At 38.0% G+C, this 20,087-nt stretch overlaps 1 long non-coding RNA gene across 4 annotated transcripts in view; it reads right to left on the bottom strand.

Annotated features, from left to right (window-relative positions):
• The window catches only part of LOC144045329 (uncharacterized), a 116,304-nt gene that overhangs the window by 17,043 nt on the left and 79,174 nt on the right, over window positions 1–20,087 (bottom strand). For 3 of the 4 annotated variants that reach the window (XR_013291674.1, XR_013291686.1, XR_013291692.1), the window contains one exon: window positions 12,304–12,634. This is a non-coding gene — a long non-coding RNA (uncharacterized LOC144045329). Of the gene's footprint in view, window positions 1–12,303; window positions 12,635–20,087 lie in introns of those variants that run through there. The other variant, XR_013291680.1, reaches the window with a different exon arrangement.

The raw sequence follows: 20,087 nt of genomic DNA, 5'->3' as shown, positions 1-20,087 counted from the left end.
ATCTATCAATCATCCATCCATCCATCACTCTAGCCATAAATCCATCCATCCATCCATCTGTCCATCATCAATCCATCTATTTATCTATCAATCATCCATCCATCACTCTAGCCATAAATTCATCCATTAATCCATCTATCAATCATCCATCCATCCATCACTCTAGCCATAAATCCATCCATCCATCCATCTGTCCATCATCAATCCATCTATTTATCTATCAATCATCCATCCATCACTCTAGCCATAAATTCATCCATTAATCCATCTATCAATCATCCATCCATCCATCACTCTAGCCATAAATCCATCCATCCATCCATCTGTCCATCATCAATCCATCTATTTATCTATCAATCATCCATCCATCACTCTAGCCATAAATTCATCCATTAATCCATCTATCAATCATCCATCCATCCATCACTCTAGCCATAAATCCATCCATCCATCCATCTGTCCATCATCAATCCATCTATTTATCTATCAATCATCCATCCATCACTCTAGCCATAAATTCATCCATTAATCCATCTATCAATCATCCATCCATCCATCACTCTAGCCATAAATCCATCCATCCATCCATCTGTCCATCATCAATCCATCTATTTATCTATCAATCATCCATCCATCACTCTAGCCATAAATTCATCCATTAATCCATCTATCAATCATCCATCCATCACTCTAGCCATAAATTCATCCATCCATCTATCCATAAATACAAAGATCTATCATCCATCCGTCCATAGATAATCACTCACTCTCACATTGCGCAGTCACGCTCGTTTCATGTCAGCCACGTAAATGGTGACATCACTCTGCAAAGTTTTCTTATCACGCTAAGAAACGAACAACCAAACAGGAGGCAATTAAATCCTCGCATGTTTTTTTAAGTGTCATCAATTTGTGGCTCGAGCCACCAAAGTTATTCTAAGGCAGAAGTCATCCGTGACAAGGGCAGGTAGCAGGTGTCCTCGTGTTTGGTAAGTAAACTTCACTGCGCCGAGTGACATTTTCAGCCGAGCGCGCAGCCAACCGCCACCTGGCGCTGGCACAGACGAGCAGAACAGGACGGGCGAGCAGCACAGTGCGTCCCAGCACAGCTTGTTGGGTTCTGACCCGCCACGCAAGCCTGCTATCCGCCCACCTGCATTCTTTTTTGTTGTTGTTTTTGTTCCTCCAAGTAGTGGGAAGCCGCCTGTCTCCTGCAGTGGCAAACAGGTGATGGGAGGACAAGGGGAAGGGCAGGAGGGGAAGTAATACGGCGGTAAACAACTACGTCTTGCATCTGCCTGGTGACGTTTGCGATACAGTCGGCATGGCCTGACGTACAACAGCGGTTTGTGTTATCACTCGCTTCTTACCGTATCATACAAATGGGGTGTCACTTTGTATGCTAAATTGTATATTTACTATTTGTACATTATTGTCCTGGGAAATGGTTGCTGTCTTTCTCGTTTATTCTTTGCAAAAAAAAAGAGCCACATGCTGCTTCACAATGTCTGATTACGTGGAGCAGCCTGAATCATTAAATACATACGTCTGTTTTTTATATTAACGAACACAGAGTAGTGCAATAACCTTAGACAATGAGCCACATGCTGCTTCACCAGTACACTTTTACAGTGATCCCAAACATAAAATTGTTTACTTAGAATGTCATGTATAAGAATATATTAAAAATGTTGCCAAATTTGTTAATCAATTGGTTGTCAATTAAAAGTTTTTTTTTCCCAACTATATACAGTTTATATTTGGCAGCACATCCTTTGATTTATTAACTCATTCAAAAAATACATTTTTTAAATACTTTGTTCTTTACTCCTCAAAACAAATTTATATTTTTTTTAATGTTTTCTTATGCTAGTGCATACAGAAGGCTTTGATGCCGCTTCTGGCCGGAAGAGGTCGCTTAAAGCAAGGGTAGTTATTAAAAAAAAAAAACGGCCAGCAGGTGGCAGCAGAGTATAAGAGATCAGCCAGGACCATGTTGCAAAAAGCTCTTTTCCCCAGTGTTTGTGAATAATGATGAAACTTAACTGTATTGTGATGCTAAATGCCGCAAAATGGAAACAGATAGAAATGTACCTTTTCCCTGATGAAAGAAGAGACTTTAATCTTTCTTTTGGTAGGTTCCATGTTTTTATAGCCATAGAGCACAATATTCTGCGGGTTTTGCAAAATCAGTTAAAATCCAGTAAAACAGCCGGGAGCGAAGGGGGTTGCTTCAGGGAAAATGGCTGCGAGTGAATAAGTTTTTCTTTTTTAACTGTTAATATAAGTTAAGTACAAAAAAATCTATTAAAAAGAATATGTTAAAAAATATATTATAAAAACATGATATTTGTATTGTTGATTTTGTATCTATTCTGGCATATGATGCTCAATCCCCCTTGTTTCCTATACCACAATGCATTATTAATGCCAGAAAATTCCAATATTTCGAGACCGGCATACAATTGGGCAACCTTGAGCTTTCACCATGGCTGGGTGGCTGACAGCTCCCCCAAAAAAATATCCCCCTGCTTCCCCTCGTGCAGGTTGTCAGTGTCAATATGCTAAGTAAAGCGGGACACATGTGGCTCCATGGGAGGATGGGGGGGGGCTCTAAAGTCACTCATAGACTTCCTGTCATGGCTAAGTAGACAGGTGCTTACTGTTAACACCTCACTAATATCTGCATGCATATTTATGAATCACCCACCCTCCTCCCTCATAATGCTCGTTAATGTCACAGATGACAAATATTGCCTTTTAAATAAAAAGAAAGCTGCATTAAAAAAAAAAATGCTTTTAAAGTTTCTGACCTGCTTAAATGTGCCACTTTTTTGACTGTGTCTTTGATCAAAGCATTTTTTTTTTTTTTGTTATTCACCGATGCAAATTATGCATTTTTATGCAGCGCTCTATTCTCTTACTGCTGTAAATCTCTTCAAGGAAAAAATCTGAAAAAAAAAACTAACACGTGGTAACATACTTCACTCTGGACACGGCAGTATTACTTTCTTCTCTCAGTACCTGGCCTGCTTGGTTAAAATGTGGACAAATGCCCAAAAAATAAACACACATGCTAACATGGTTAGCTGTTAACGCTACATTGTTATACACTACAACTAGTGTCCACTTTACTGAATTGTTCTCTTTTCTTGCTGTCCTCCAGGATTAAATTGGTAAACATTACATAAAAAAATATATGTAGTAATAAACGCGTAATAACTATGTAATAAACGTGCAACAAAGTTATTCCTTAATCTCTTAATTCTCTCATGAGTGTGGCTATAAATGTCGAAGTTCTCCAAACTTGGGCCAATTGGGGAGATAAGGAAAAACGTGCAGCTGGCTTCATAGTCTCCCGAGGATTTGTGCACTGATTGCGGCCTAATTCTGACTCCCGTTCCATAACTGTGCAGCTGCATATTCCCATGAAATCTTGGCCTCGGATTGCTTTACTTAAGAGGAAGATATGTATAAATTGAGTTCCAAGTGTGACGTAAGATCAGGATACAGTATTCCCATCAGATTTGAAAGTGGCCTTAATCACAGGCCTACTGTACCGAGTGAGTGCAATTTCGATTTAGGCTTAAACAAATGTTTCATTGTTGTGTTCATGCAGATTTTTTTTTTTTTTACCTTGGCAAAGGTAATACAATCAAAATTTAAGGTTTCACTTGTAATTTTGGACAAACTAACACCTTTAGCTGCAATCTTTTAAAATGGGTCCAAAGCATCCATTTGTTTCCGCGTACCTTTATTCGCCGCCCTCTTAACAACCGTTAGCGTCGCATTAATGGTGCCCCTGTGATCTCCAGGAGTGGCGGCCGCGTGTCACCACCGTCCCCGGGGGAGCCCCGCTAATTACCAGCATCTTCTGTTTCCTCACTTGCCGTGGCGATAATCACGCCGCCGCCAACATCTGCTCCGGAGCCCGAGTGGCCTAAGCCTGTCACGCCGCGTCTTCCCGTGTCAGGCTTGAACTGTGACCCCGCCGGCGGGCTCATTTGTTTACGGTGAGGGAAGGGAAAGGGTGATGTGACACCGCAATGTAAAGATTGTTCAGCTTTTGAATATGGATGCGATGTCCAGGTTGAAGCGTGGCTCAAACTGCTTTTGGCCGGTTCGAACTGGAAGGTTTTAATTGGAAGTCAGTGCCAACTTGAACATTAAAAACAAAACCCTCCGATTATATTGTGGGTCAAATTTACGACGGTGTATGGAGGCCACGTAATATATATATAAATAAAAGTCGTAAATTAGCCACTTTCTAAATTGGCAAATTTGCTACTTTTTTTTCTAGAAAATGTGCCACTTTATTAACTTGCAAAAACTTAGGTTCAACTTTGCCTGCTGTCCTTGTTTTTTTTTTTTCTTCCCCCTTTTAACTCTTTGACTGCCAAAAACGTTAAATAACGTTTAGTAAAATCCTATGGAGGAGTGCCAAAGTCGTTAAAATACGTTTGTTTCAAAACAGAGGTGAAACTAACCATTTTCTATTGTTGATTACTGAAAAACGGAATAAGGTAGAAACAAACTTTTTTTTCTGATGAAAGATGAGAGTCCAATCTTTCATTTGGTAGTATGTGTGTTTCCATAGTCCAAACACATCATTTTCTGTGGACCTTGAAAGATCAGTCAAAATGCTTAAATCGGCTGGCACCCACGGCATCGCTTTTCTGAAAACGTCGGGCAGTCAAAGAGCTAAAATATCAAGACCTTATAGTAACATTGATCGTTAAAATGCCTAAAGGACCTTAATCAAAGCAGTGAGAAACTTTAAAATCATTTATGGCTGGGGATGACTTCACTGCCAATGACATCTTATTCCATTTGCGTGCAGCATAACAGCTAAATGCTGCTTCACCGTGTTTGCTTTGAAAACTGAGCTCTATTAATTAACACTATAAAGCCTATACCATGAAATGCATGAGAGATAATTCAGATTGTTTGTAAATAGAGTATTTAATTGTCCCTTTCAGCAAATTATCATAATTTTTTGGGGGAAATTAAACTTCTATGACTTGATTTGTGTCATATTTGATACATTCTGTCACAATGCTTTAAATTTGTAAATTTATAACTGTCAAAAATATAATAAACAGACATATCAAACAAATAAGTATTTTAAAAAATCAGACTAAAAAGACTATTAATAAAATAATTATACAGTAGGTGTCTCTCCTTTCTCTCAAAATGTCTTGTATTTATTGTATAATTGACCCGAGTCTGCAGGCGTCAAAGCCCTACTTTGTTTGTATTCAATTAGAATTTCAGTAACTAACAATCAGTATAATAAACTTGTCGAATATATTTTCCATTAATCGAAGAACCGAATAATAACATGTTGAATTACCAGGTGTTTATTTAAAAACTAGACATTATTTCAAATTGGAAGTGCAAAAACACATTTTAGTTGTGATGTTTCGGTGCTGTGTTATATTTGGGTTGTGACAGTTATTAGGATTATCATCTTTGCAAAATAATCTTCTTTTTATGATCTCTCGTATTGGATCGTACAGGTGTACCTTTCATCGTGATGAATACAAACTCAACCGTAAAGTATGTTATAACAAACTGTGAGACATTTTAGCTTTTAAAAGAAAACTTGTGACTATGCGATCAACAGGTCGCTGACGTGAAACGAGCGACGAACGTCTTTAAGTGCAGCCTTGGCGGGCCAGCGTGTGACAGGTATGTTTTGGTCTTAGTTGACAGTATGTGATGCTGAGTGCCCCCGCCGAGCTCTTAAAAGCACAATAGCGGACCCAAAGTGTCAGTGCGCATAAATGTCGACGGTGAGAGCCACAAAAAAAATAAAAAAACTTTGACAGCACCAAGATGGCTTCTTGTGCTTTTTACGCGTACTGGAAATGAACGTACTGAATGACCGTGCGTGTGCCACGAGCGGCGCTTGACAACGGAAGAAAAGTGTGTTTAGATTGAACTATTTAAATGACTTCCTTTAAAAAGAACAAATTAATTGAGGTTTGACGGCGGAAGAATGAGACGTTACAAAGGCCGCAAAATAAAAAGGCTGGGGGGGTGGAAAAATGATCTAATTTAATGAAAGTTGATCACAAAAATAAACTATAATTAATTATTCTAAAACCTTAATTGTGCCAACTGGAACCATGTTTGGTCACACTCACAGTCCATGATTACAGCACGGAGAATTGTTGCAGACGCACCCGTATAGTTGACATGGAGGGATACGCAAAAAATAAATGAACAAACAAATAAAGAAACAAATAATATAATAATGCCCGCGTTTTGGCGAAAAAACATCCACACAGGAATTTAAGCACTAAGTGAACATGACTATATGAGCTAGCTAGCACATATTACTAAAGTAAACATGTTTTTTTTTCTAATTACCCATCAGCTAATGAATATCCTACCATTACTAGCTAGAACGTACTCTATGTCGTCTGTTGGGTACACCCTCTTGCGTATTCATTTTACAAAAGAAGCTCATGTTATGGTACTTTTGAAGTAAATTAGCATTAGCATTGAACAAGCTAACAGTGCACGCCATCACTACTTTATGAGAGCAAAGCTCCCTCCCACTAAACCAACGTGACTGGTTAAAGCAAGTTGAAGCTCCTCCAGCTAGCTTAGCCTAGCATAGCTAGCTCCCTCCAACTTTTATCAACACATCGCTGAGCAGTGATTGAGTGTGACGTGATTATTGTTGGAATTGTGTATGAAAAATAAATAAAGAGCAAGTGAGCAAGGGGTTGGATCTTTTTTCTTCTTTCTTCTAAAGTTAACCCGTGGGCTGTATTTTATTTTGAAATGGCCTGGTCAGAGCCATCAAAAACGGGTCACAGTACCGCTCAGCTAGCAAGAGAGCGCAACGCCAGACCATGACTTATAATGAAAGTTAATGTTTACTTTGAAGTGAGGATAGTGTTGATATACATCAACTTTAGCAACCTTAAGTGTTATTTCCATAGGTGTGCTTATCGCTGTCGGACATTTTTCCACGAAAAAACTCTAGCACAGACCTCCAACAAAGTCCAACAATCCTGGATCAGACTAACCTTCAATGATATGAAAATATGAATCGTCTTTATTATTTATTATAGAACGTCAAAGAAATCATCAAAGCCATAAGGTGAAAACAAATCTTATCTGCATGCAATCTAAAGCCCGCTCGGGTCAACTCTATCGACTGCTCGTAACCTCAATGCATTTAAAGGGCAAGCGTGAGCGAATTAGCATAGCGTGTTACTTGATTAGCGAGCGCTCTCCGCAGTCCTAGCTGTATCAATTCCACTTATAGCTCTCGTCAAATCGAATCCCACCTTGTCATATCCTGCTCGTGGGCTGCGTCTACACTTATTTGTCAAGATTTTGTCCAGGCTAATCAGGATGTATCGATGCGAGCGTTCGACCTTGATCCGGAGAGGGTGGCAGCGATCAATAGGGAAATTGATCAATAAGTGATATTGAATGCGTTCGGGGAGGTCAGCCGGTCTTGGCTAATCAGTTTAGGTCGCCCACAGGCAGGGAAATGGCGGCTAAGTGAAGATTAAGTAGCAACGCGGCCTGCAGGGAGCGTCAATGTCAGGAAAGATCTAACAAGGAACAACTGTATGACAGATTGGTTTTGACTTGATGGAAAAAGTATGCAGTGGTTAATTTACACTTTACATTTGTTTGGCAGGTGTTAAAATGTTATTTCAAGCAATGCCTATTTATAAAGTATCTACATTGTATTTACGTTATTTTCAAGACACTATAGAAAGAGACATTAGCATGGATTAATACAAAAAAAATACAACCTAATTTTTACTTTTAAACTGCAAAATGAAATAAAAACGAACTATAATCAAAAATCCAAAACAATTATAACCCGGGTCAGGCCACTCGCTTGGCACTGTACTGCCCGTGCGGCACACTAATGGTCAACCAGCGTGATAAATCATCTCCGGCACATAATGGAAAGCACGCATGTGCACCCGCACCTGACCACCTCTCGTACCCGCGGCCCCGCCCAGTGCGGAAAACAACCACTGCCGTTCGTCGGCTCGGACACGTTGGATTTAATGGGTGACCCTGGGCTGCGTGCCGGGTCCCCCCGCCCGCCGCCTGGGCTCATCCAGCCGTAAAATGAGGCACAGGCCGGACCGGGCCGGTAATGAGAAGTGGCATTTTGCGCAGGATAACCTCGGGAAAATGACTTCTATAAATACCTTCTATAAATAAAAGTGTACCTTGGCCCAAGACGCCGTGCGAGGGGGCTTTCTGTGGAAAGGTCATCTATTGGCACCCCCCCCCCCCCCCCATGCACTCACCACGCTCCTGTTTTTCCTTCTCACCTGCCTCTTTTATCTTTCCTCATAGTTTATAAGGCAAGTATACGCTCTCTTAACTGCATCGATACACTTTGTTATCATTCACATCATGTGACCTTCACCGCAGCTTCCTCATACGTCTTGTGATTCCACATGTGTCTGCGTGACCTTGGTCAGGCATCCCAACACACAAGGCCAGTGTGTGTAGTTGTAGCTCACTCACATGCACACACACACGTGCACGATAAAGTTTTGTTTTTTTAATGAAATCGATGTGGCAATATGTTGATTCCATTTTTCATCACTAATTAAAATACAATCTCATTAATTTCTTTCGCTTGAAATATTACGTCTTTAATCATGCAAAAGCATAAATGATTTTATATATATTACCACTACATTTTATTTTATTATTTTATTTTATTTTTGTAAAAAAAAAAAATCATAAAGTTACAGCTGTTTTACTGTAATTTTAATATTAATTTATGTTTTTAGTTTTTAGTTTTTTGTAATCACGTTTTCCTTAAAAAATACATTAGTAGTTTTAATTGAATTTATTCTTATTTTTATATTATTATTATTATTATTTTTAATTAATTATAATTTCAAAAGTAAATAAATAACATTTATTAAAATCACTATATTAGTTGTTATATCTCATAAAAACTTGCATTATTTGCAATGCTTGCATTACTTTATTTTCGAAAATATTTTTTATTTGTTACCGGAATCATTATTTTTTTTGATAGTTGGATTTAAAAAAAAATTAATTTTTTAGGGAGTTTATTTATCTCATAAGGGACTTTCAATACTACTTTTTCCCCCCCAGACAAGTAGAGTACTCAACTATATTAAAACCAAGTAACCGATGCTACTAGTACATTTGTAACATAAAATTCCTATTAAACCGATGACAGATAATTTTAAAGAAAGATTTTTTCTTTATTTATGACAAAAGACAAAACGCATTTGAAAGTTTAAGCACAAAATAAAACACAAACAAATCACAGTGATATAGGATTAATTTGTAATAAATATTATAAATAGTATTTTCTTCTCATAAAAAAGCTTTTTTTTTTTTTACTTGTATTGTCCTTAGCAAATCATGTTTATAAAGTATAATAAATAAAAAATTAAACACAGTGCACCAATAACAGTGGCCTACCTACCCTCATAAAACATACAGTATATGCATGAGGCCAATTTGTACTTTAATTGCTCTCCTTCAATCGTTTGCATTCTTGCTGCATATGAATGATGACCATTAAAAAAAAAAAAAAAAGGAAATTGCAATCAGCGCCCCGTGGTTTTGCAACCTGCACGTGACGTGATGCTTTCCTTCCCTCAACACATTTGATACCTCGCCTGTCACTGCGCTGAAAAACAAGTTTGCTGTTAATTATCTTTTCCCGTCAGGCGTTTCCAGCTACACGCATCTTGTCTGCTGTTGAGTCTGAGAGGTCTGCCAGGTGAGGCACCATTAGGCCCGGTCCTGACAGGCTGCAGGTAATGACGCTCGCCCACACTCATCCACTCACTTATTTATTTTTTGGAGCGTTTTTTAAGAGACAAGAAAAGTCGTGCTAATCCAACCAAACAATGCCAATTACCTCCACCAAGGTCGCTTTGTTCCACTTTGTCGTGGAAGAAGAAATCATTAAATGTACAGTAGGTGCGGATTAAAAAGTGATGGCATAACAAGAGAAAATTGGCACGCCAGCGCCGTATATTTCCGTCTCTTGCTGTGAAGTCATGCGGGTGAGAGCGAGTTGACAGGTGGAGGGAGAGCAGGAAGTGAAGGAGATTAAGAAAATAACGACTTGGTGTTGATGCCAACTTAAAGGAGGCTTCCGCGGAGCGTGCTTGCAGGAACAAGCCGAGTATAATTGTGGCTCGTAGACAGAATGCAGATAACGTCATTGTCTTAATGGGATCAGACGATTATTATTATGTCGGAAGTCCTGCTAAAAGTCAAACAGACACCGAAAAACAAAAACAAATCTAAGATTCTTCATTTGGGCTATCGGGGCATGGTGGCGAGACAGAGGTGTTGTTTTTAATTTGTTAGTATTTGGCAATATTACAGGAGCTGTAGGAATTTCTTACAAGTACTGGCTATGTGCTACCCAATATAGTATGGTTGTGTGCGTGTTTTTCTTTAACCCCCCAAAAATTACACCCACCCAGATAATTTGGCAACAGTTACAGACATTTTGGGAAAGTCCTGGCTGTATCCAAGATAAAAAAGATAAAAAATATTCCATAGTCGTCATATGTCTGGGCTTTGGTGTGAAGTGGCAAGGAGAAAAAAAAAAGATGCAGGAATTGATGGCAAGTACTGGCAGTGACAACAATCTACCGTACTTGATTTGATTTTGTACCAGATTTGGGGTAACTGAAGATTTTGTCGCGAAGAAAAACATCCAATTGGTAACATTGAAGCAGCCACTGGAATTGCTGGCAAGTAGTGGCTGCATCTGTATTCTTCATATGTCTGGGCTTTGGTGTGAAGTGGCAAGGAGAAAAAAAAGATGCAGAAATTGATGGCAAGTACTGGCAGTGACAACAATCTACCGTACTTGATTTGATTTTGTATCAGATTTGGGGTAACTGAAGATTTTGTCGCGAAGAAAATCATCCAATTGGTAACATTAAAGCAGCCACTGGAATTGCTGGCAAGTAGTGGCTGCATCTGTATTCTTCATATGTCTGGGCTTTGGTGTGAAGTGGCAAGGAGAAAAAAATGATGCAGGAATTGATGGCAAGTACTGGCAGTGACAACAATCTACCGTACTTGATTTGATTTTGTATCAGATTTGGGGTAACTGAAGATTTTGTCGCGAAGAAAATCATCCAATTGGTAACATTAAAGCAGCCACTGGAATTGCTGGCAAGTAGTGGCTGTATCTGTATTCTTCATATGTCTGGGCTTTGGTGTGAAGTGGCAAGGAGAAAAAAAAAAGATGCAGGAATTTATGGCAAGTACTGGCAGTGACAACAATCTACCGTACTTGATTTGATTTTGTATCAGATTGTGGGTAACTGCAGATTTTGCCGCGAAGAAAAACATCCAATTCGTAACATTGAAGCAGCCACTGGAATTGCTGGCAAGTAGTGGCTGCATCTGTATTCTTCATATGTCTGGGCTATCGTGGCAAGAAAGAAATTATTTTTTTTTCCCCATGAAGAGAAACAAATACAGGACTTTTTGGCAAGTACTCACTGTGACAACAATGTCCTGTTACATACAATTCTGGCTTAATTGGCAACATTAAAAGGAGTAGCATGAAGTTTTTGTCTGTGTCCTACATGTGACAGAAATCTCCGGTATTATGTTTGGGTCACATTTGAGGGAAGACAGCAAGAAAAAAGCCTGCTCTTATGAAGAAAAAAATATCCAAACCTGGCTAACCTAGCAAAACTAAAAGATCAGAAGGAATTTCTAGCAGTTACTGTTGTGTCCCGAATGAATGAATGTAATTCTACTGGAAGCTTAAATAAATGCATAAATAAAAAAAATGAACAAATAAAAAAAATTGTGGCCTAATTGTTTAATTGGCTTTCTGATGTCTTCTTTTCAATCAGCAGATATTCGCTCTGTTAAAAAATCTGAAAAAAATAGACTGTTTAAAAAAAAATAAAAAATCCCCCTCACATTATTACGTTACAGCATTAAAAAAAACATTGACAAAAAAAAAAGCTCTCTCTGTTTATAAATTAAATACTAAAGGACAAAAGATGCTTGTAATTCATATATTGTTTAGGGACAAAAAAAGTCATATGTCATATGTTCTATTGCTCCAAAACCTTGGAAATTACCAAAAGAAAGATTAGAGTCTCTTCTTTTATCAGGAAAAAAAAGTATATTTGTAACCGTTTCTATTTTTCCACGGTTTTATAGCAATAGAACACAATATTCAGTGGACCTTTCAAAATCAGTCAAAATCCAGTAAAACAGCCGGGAGCGTAGGGGGTTGCTTCAGTAAAAATGTCTAGGAGTAAATGACTTAATTGGTTTTATTCTGTCGGATGTCAAAATCGATTTTGGCTGCCAAAAATCAAGCAAAACATACACAAAATGGCTGCCACGTTCCCATGATGCATTGCATTGTGAAAACAACACAACAACAATCCCTTTCCGAGTGTGACCGAATCAGCTCAAGTCTTGTCAAGCAGCGGCATCGCCTTCCGCTCACGCGGCCGCCGTACCTTTGGTCCCGTTTCCCGGCATTCCCGCCGCGTTTTGGCGTTGGAGGGCCGTCCCTCAGGGCTGTTTTGGCCTCCCTCCCGCCTGTCTGACATCATAGACTGTGGCGTCTCCTGATCCGCCGGCGCTGCAATGAGATGACGTGACAGGCTTAATTTACAGTGTCAGGGCCTTTCAAAATTCACCCCCCCCCTTCGCCCCCCCCATCCCTTCCTCATCCTCCTCTGACAGCCATCCCCGCATTTATAAATTAGCAGAAACATTAACCTTTCCGCTGATTGTAACGCGTTCCGAGGGAGGCAAATTAACTTGCGTTTGTTCGTGTCACTGTTTTTAAGGCTTGACGAGGCGAGGGGATGGAGGAGATGATGTGATGTTTGCATGATGATGGTGACATTGCGCAGCAGGTTCAACATCGTATAATTGCAGTCGCCCTCCTGTCGCAATTTCTTGGCAAAACATGTAATAAAGTGTCCTTGTTGTCAGATCGTCACATTACAGCGGATATAGAAATTATACACATTCCTGTTCAAATGCCATTTTTTTTCCTGATCTATAAAAATATAAGATTAAGATAAAATATGTCAATGTTTTCCACCATTAATTCAACTAAACCTAGTTGACTACAAGAACAACTTTATTTGGGTATAAATTGAAATTGATCTGAAGCACAAAAAGTGTAATTATTATTTTTTTTTAAATTGTGTAATTTTGCTTTTGTATATTTTAATGGGCCTGCAAAGGATGAAATATTAACATATTTTTTGATTTTTTTTACATAATTTTTTTTCTTTTTAAAGGAAAATTCATGCAAAAAAAAAAAGGGAAATATTTTTTATTTGATTTCAAATTACTTGCATTTGTTTCAAATGTGTCTTGTTTCATATATCCCTGAGAAATTATCAATTATTAATTTTAGATTGTAAATTGTAATGGGCCTGCAAAGGATGAAATATTTACATATTTTTAGATTTTTTTTTACATTAAAAACATACATTTAAGAACAATTTAAAAAAAAAGGAAAATTAATGCAAAAAAAGGGAAATATTTTTTTACTTGATTTCAAATTACTTGCATTTGTTTCAAATGTGTCTTGTTTCATATAGCCCTGAGAAATGATCAATTATTAATTTTAGATTGTAAATTGTAATGGGCCTGCAAAGGATGAAATATTTACATATTTTTAGATTTTTTTTTTTACATTAAAAGCATACATTTAAGAACAATTAAAAAAAAAAGGAAAATTAATGCAAAAAAAAAAAAGGAAATATTTTTTTACTTGATTTCAAATTACTCGCCTTTTTTTCAAATGTGTCTTGTTTCATATAGGCCTGAGAAATTCTCACTTGTTAATTTTAGATTTATTTAATTTTATCTTTTATATTTTACAGTTGATAGAACAAAAAACATTTATTTAAAAAAAAAAAAAAAGTTATGTGAATGCAGGGTTTCTCAAATTGAGGGTGGGGGACAAAAAAATGGTTGCCATTCAGTGTTTTGGGGGGGCCAGTAAAGCTATTTTATTGGTCTATAATCATGTTTATTGCAACAAATAATAACATTTGTTGTTCTTCATCATTGATCCACATTATGGCATTTCAATGTTTATTTTTAGTTTTCCTGTATCGTTTTAAAATGACCAGGGGGGGGAAAAAAGACACATCCGGTTGAAATATAGATTCTCACTTATATTGATGCAAATGTGCACTTTTCAGTCGGGGTGAAAAGTCTCAAAATAGGACGTGAACAGCTTGTTGCGGAGTTTTGCGTCTATTAGGCTAATGAGAGGAAAGCACACAGATGGTGTTGTTTCACAAACTCGCAGGCTGCGAATCAAAATGTCATCACTGCCACAATTAGTGAGAAAATAACATTAAAAGAAAAATAATAATAATAATAATAACACACGCTCATCGCTCATTCTCACAGCCGAGTTTTCATCGTGGCGAGCCCAAAAGGAAGTGACATTAAATAGCCTCTTCGTGTGCCGCGCTAAAAAAAAAAAAAAGAGGATGTTTAGTGGTGAAACAATGGTACTTGGGTAGCATATGCTGCATTTAAGCGCTGTTCAGGCAGCTGAGGAGCTTTTGTGGATGTGGGCCAGCTCCCAGAAGAAGAAGAGGAAAAAGAATGACCCCACTGAGAGCTAGCAGGAAGAAGACACTTTTCAGTGCAGCTACTTCCAGATGCAGGACACTCCTACGGGTATGCACACTTTGGCCACCAGGGGGCATACTCACATGTTAATACAAAATAAATAACGAGAAAGATGGTCATGAAGCAAGTAGATTTAAATGTTTTAAAAAGGTGACGTTGCATACACAATATATGTACTTTGTTTTCATTACAGTGAAAAGAAAAGTAAATGAAAATGTATTTTATAATGTATTTAGCGGGTTTTAAAGTCTTTAAAAATACTTTCATACATTTTACACCCATTACAATATATTGTATATTACAGACATCTTCATATATTTTAAATATTCTATTTTAATTTTTACAGATTCAAGAAAAAAAATCTAAAAATGTTTAAAAATTCAAATATTTATTTAATCTTATGCATAGTTCATTATTATTATTATTATTATTATTAATTACGGTCAAAGGTGAGTTGAGTAAATAACATGCATTTTAGCAAAAATCCAACCATTTTTGATTTTTAATTGGTATCCGGGTTCCCTCTAGTGGTACGCAAAAGACTAATTTAATTGTTCAAACGGTATTTGCTGTAAAAAAAGTTCCAGCCATCCGTCTAGAGATTACCGAGGGTATCAAATGTTGCATTTTAGTCACTCAGAAAGACGCTTCAAGTTGGATAAGCTGCTGCACGAGTTCTGATGTTGACTTTCTAACTTTGCGCCACAGAAAGTGCCCGTCAATCAATTGATCAGAAAAATCCAGACTAGCCCAAAGGTATCGTGTCACTCAGCAGCATTACATTGTTCACTCCGCAGAACACGGTCCAGCAAAGACGACTCAATAATAACGAAGCCCAAAGGTAAGGCGATCCCTTTTTGTCCGACCGTCTTCATCTCTGTGAGGTGAGCCCTCCAAAATGGTTACAACGAGGTGAGAAGTTTTCAATAACTGCACATTGCCTCGGGCCAAGATTAAACTGAATCTGTGCCCGGCGCCACAATCTCGGATTACAAATTTGGAACCCGCCAAAGGTGTGGTTTAACTCATTGCTGTCATTCCTGCGGTAATCCCTCCTCACAATACCTGTTTTGCACTTGTTTTGTGTTTTCAACACAAACAAAATATTTTTAATGACAAAATATTGGGTTTGTTTAAGCAGCCTATTAACTCCTTCACTGCCATAAATTCATTTGAACTATTTCTATTAGTTTAACATGATTTTCCACTTTTGTTAACAAGAGTATGAAAACCTAGAATTTTTTTATATTGTACATTTAGAACAGAAATTTGTGATTAATCGTGAGTTAACGAGTGAAGTCATGCGATTAAATACGATTACAAATTTTAATCGCCCGACGCCCCTAATTTTTAATAATCTTTTTTTAATTGCGTCAGGCGATAAAATTTTGTAATTGTAATTAATCGCATGACTTCACTAGTTAACTCACGATTAATCACACATTTTATTTCCGTTCTAAATGTACAATAAAAAAAAAAAATCTAGGTTTTCATACTCTTGTTAACAAAAGTGGAAAAAAATGTTAAACTAATAGAAACAGTTCAAATGAATTTTTGACGTCCATAACCGTCAATGGCAGTGAAGGAGTTAAGTAGACTCATGTTGTGTTAAAAAAAGCAATCTTGTTACACTACATACTAATCTTAATTGTTAGCTATTTCTGATGCTAATGTTATCGTGTTGTGCCAATTGTAACAACAAAACAGGATGTTTGGCATTGGCAGGGATGTACATTTTCCTAAATATAAGCAAAACAGTGGCAAATACGTCTTGCCAAGCTGTAATTTTACTAAACCATCGCGGGAAAAGCCACCACCAAGCTACTTTCTTTGTGGTAGCTTAGCAACCAGCGCCAAATATGGGCAACAGTCCACTGTTCCACTGCCATGACACTTTATTGCTTCGCTTGAGTTTTGCGAAGAAGACGATGAAGAAGAAGAAGAAGAAGACGATGCGTACGGACAAAAATAAAGAAAAAAAGAGCAGACCAGGTAAGAAAAAGAAATGTTTGGGAGGAGAAGTGGAGCGACTCCTGGGAGCCCCTTTTCATGACTTGACTATGAGTATTGACTTTGGCCTACAGTCACAAGCGGATAACACGCCACGTAAGGGCTTGTCCTAAGTGATTACTGCCAATTACAAATCTGTCTGCATGTAACCCGATCCGAGCACTTGAATTCACAAAGCACGCACACACAACACACACACACACACACACTTTATGGCTCATACAGTGAATAGAAAACTATAGTGGAAACAGGAGGACGATTGTGACCTCCAGTGTTCTATTCTTGTATTTTAAGTATTGTAACACACGTTGAATTTTGAATGTTCTTTTTTTTTATTTATGGCTCAAGTGCTGACAAGGAAACTAAAGAGAAACAGGAGACCCACTTTGACCTGAAGTTTACTGTTCTGATAGTGGAAGTATTGTCACTCAAGTTGCATTTCGGAGTCCTCCTTATTTTATGGCCCGAGCGATGAATGGAAAACCAAGGAGAAACAAGAGACCCATTTTGACCTGCAGTCCGTATACTGTACGGTCACTCAAGTTGAATTTCGGAGTCCCACTTATGGTATGGCTCAAGTGCGACTTGAAAACTAAGGAGAAACAGGAGACCCGTTTTTTTTATACTTGAAATATTATCGCACATGTTGAATTTCTAGTTCCTTCGTATTTCATGGCTCAAGCGCTGACTAGAAAACTAAAGAGAACCGGGAGACTCATTCTGAGCTGGAGTCTACGCTTCTGACAGTATAGTAAGGTCATTCAAACTGAATTTTTGATTCCCTCTTATGTTATGGCTCGAGTGCTGACTAGAAAACAAAGGAGGAATCGGAGGCCCATTTTGACTTGCGGTCTAATGTTGTGACATTATTAGTATGATCATTCAAGTGTTATTTCTGATTGCATCTTATGATCTGGACCGAGTGGCGACTAGAAAACTAAGGAGGAACAGACCCATGTTGACTTGCAGTATTCTGTTCTTATACTTGAAGCACATTTTTTATTATTTTTTTTGTATTTCAGGCCTCGAGCGGTGACTAGAAAACGATGTTCAAATGTGACACCATTTTAGATCTGCACTGCACTGCTCTTATATTTTAAGTTTTGTCACATTTAATTTCTTTCTTCCCTCTTATGTTATGGCTCGAGTGCTGAATAGAAAACGAAGGAGAAATAGGAGGCCCATTTTGATCCGTTCTTATACTTGAAGCATGACAACACATTTTGAATTTCATTTTTTTTGTGTGTGTTTAATGGCTCGAGCGGTGACTAGAAAACTATGTTCAAATGTGACACCATTTTAGATCTGCACTGCACTGTTTTTTTTTTTTTCAGGAGAGCTCAGTATTGTTCATTCGATTTGACATCATCATTGCTCTCCTTTTTTTTTTTTTTTTTTTAAAAAAAAATCCAACAAATCAATTAAAAAAAATGTTTGTTTTTTTTTTCCTTTTTTTTTTTGCACTGTTCTTATATTTTAAGTTTTGTCACATTTAATTTACTTTCTTCCTTCTTAGTTTGCAGCTTGAGTAATGACGAAAACAAAAGTAAGAAGAATCAGGAGAATTTTTAAATCCTTTATCCTATTTTATAGCTTGACCGCCATCAGAAAGGAATTGTTCCATCTTGATTTGTAGCTTGAGAGGCGACTAGAAAACTATGTCGAAACAGGAGGCTAATTTTTACCTGCAGTATGCAGTTCTTACTGTTTATTTTAAGTATCAACATTAAGCGAACTACACACACACGCGCACACACACACACACACACACACACACACACACACACACACACACACACACAAAAGTGTTGCTCTACTGTCTGGTCATGACAGCCGAGTTTTAATTGGCTAAGGTTGGTGCGGCACGGGCCGCTGTCATGATGCTGCCTGGCAGTTTGGAGGGGGAGGGGGGGGGTGGTATTGGCGGGGGGGGGGGGGTTGCGCCCACCCGCCCACCACGGGGCCTGTCAAACGGCCCGCGGTCTCCACGGGAACCCCCTCCTCGCCGCCGTGGGCGTCCCGCCTCATTTAGGAGCGTGCAGACAAAGCGCCAATTAAGCGGGGCTTTAAACAATCAAACGGAGTTCCTCAGGGCCCCCCCCCCATCCCCCATCCCCAGACTCTCCGCAGGGCCGCTAGGAACGACTGACAGAGATGTGCACACATAAATCCTTGCCTGATAGAACACACACGCATGCACACACACACACAGCTGTAAACATAACTGTATCATGACTTAATCGAAAGATACTAAATAAAATAATGATATCAGCCCTTCAGTTTCCTCAGTAATTTTCTAGTCGCCGCTTGATCCATGAATAAAAAGGGAATCAGAAATTCAATGTGAGTGCCAAATTCTGAAAATATATGAATAGCATTAGTTAAGACAAGAAAGTCTCTTGTTTCACAATAATTTTCTCGTCAGCACTCGAGCCAAATATTAAGGGTCAATCAGAAATTCAACGTGACTGATTTAACTTTTATATAAAAACACGATACAGAATTAAGGCTGGATTTCTAGTTACTGCTTTGAGAAGGAATAAAAAAATTCAACGTGTGTGATATTACTTAAGAAATACATGAATAAAGTATAGTATACTGCAAGTCAAAAATGGCATTCCTGTTTCCCTATTGTTTTCTAGTCACCACTCGAGACATGAATTAAGAGGAATCACAAATTCAATGTGAGTGACAAAACGTAAAATTGCTACCATTTACTGTATGTTGTTGTCAATTAAAGGTTTATTTAACTACCGTAACATGATAAATGCGAGTTTCTTTAACCCGTCTATGGGGTTTCCCATTATGAGTTAGCATAAAGCTAACATATTTCAACAAGGCAAAGTTGTGTGGTTTAGTTAACCCATTCACTCCAAACCATTTCACTGACCCAAACCCCATCGTATCTGTTTTACCCAATTTTGACAGATTTTGCTATGAAAACATGGAACCTACCAAAAGAAGAAAAAAAAGAAATCTGTTTCTGTTTTGCAGCAATTAGCATAAAAAAATAGCTACGTTTCATCATTATTCACAAATCTGTTTAAAACAGTGGGGAAAAAAGCTTAGTGCAACATCGCCCTGGTTGATCTCTTATACTCTGCTGCCACCTGCTGTGCCGTTTTTGTAATAACTACCATTAATTCAAGCATTCCCATTCAGTTTAGAGGCTGCATCAAAGTCTTCTGTAAGCTCTAGCATTTTTTTTTTTAATGTATAAATACGTCTTTGGGAGCATGGTAATATTTAAAATAGAAAACATTTATACATTTTTGTGAGCAAATGAGTTAAATACACAATGTATAATTTTCCCTTTGTTTACTTTGACAGTAAACTTCAACTGGGAGTGGCAATAACATATGAATACTATACTAGAGTTCAAAATGAGCTTCCCTGTGTCCCCCATATAGTTT

Source organism: Vanacampus margaritifer, chromosome 1 (genome assembly GCF_051991255.1).
Source record: "Vanacampus margaritifer isolate UIUO_Vmar chromosome 1, RoL_Vmar_1.0, whole genome shotgun sequence".
NCBI classification, from domain to species: domain Eukaryota; kingdom Metazoa; phylum Chordata; class Actinopteri; order Syngnathiformes; family Syngnathidae; genus Vanacampus; species Vanacampus margaritifer.
The sequence above is the reverse complement of the archived record's forward strand: the minus strand, read 5'-3'. Positions and strand labels throughout refer to the sequence as shown.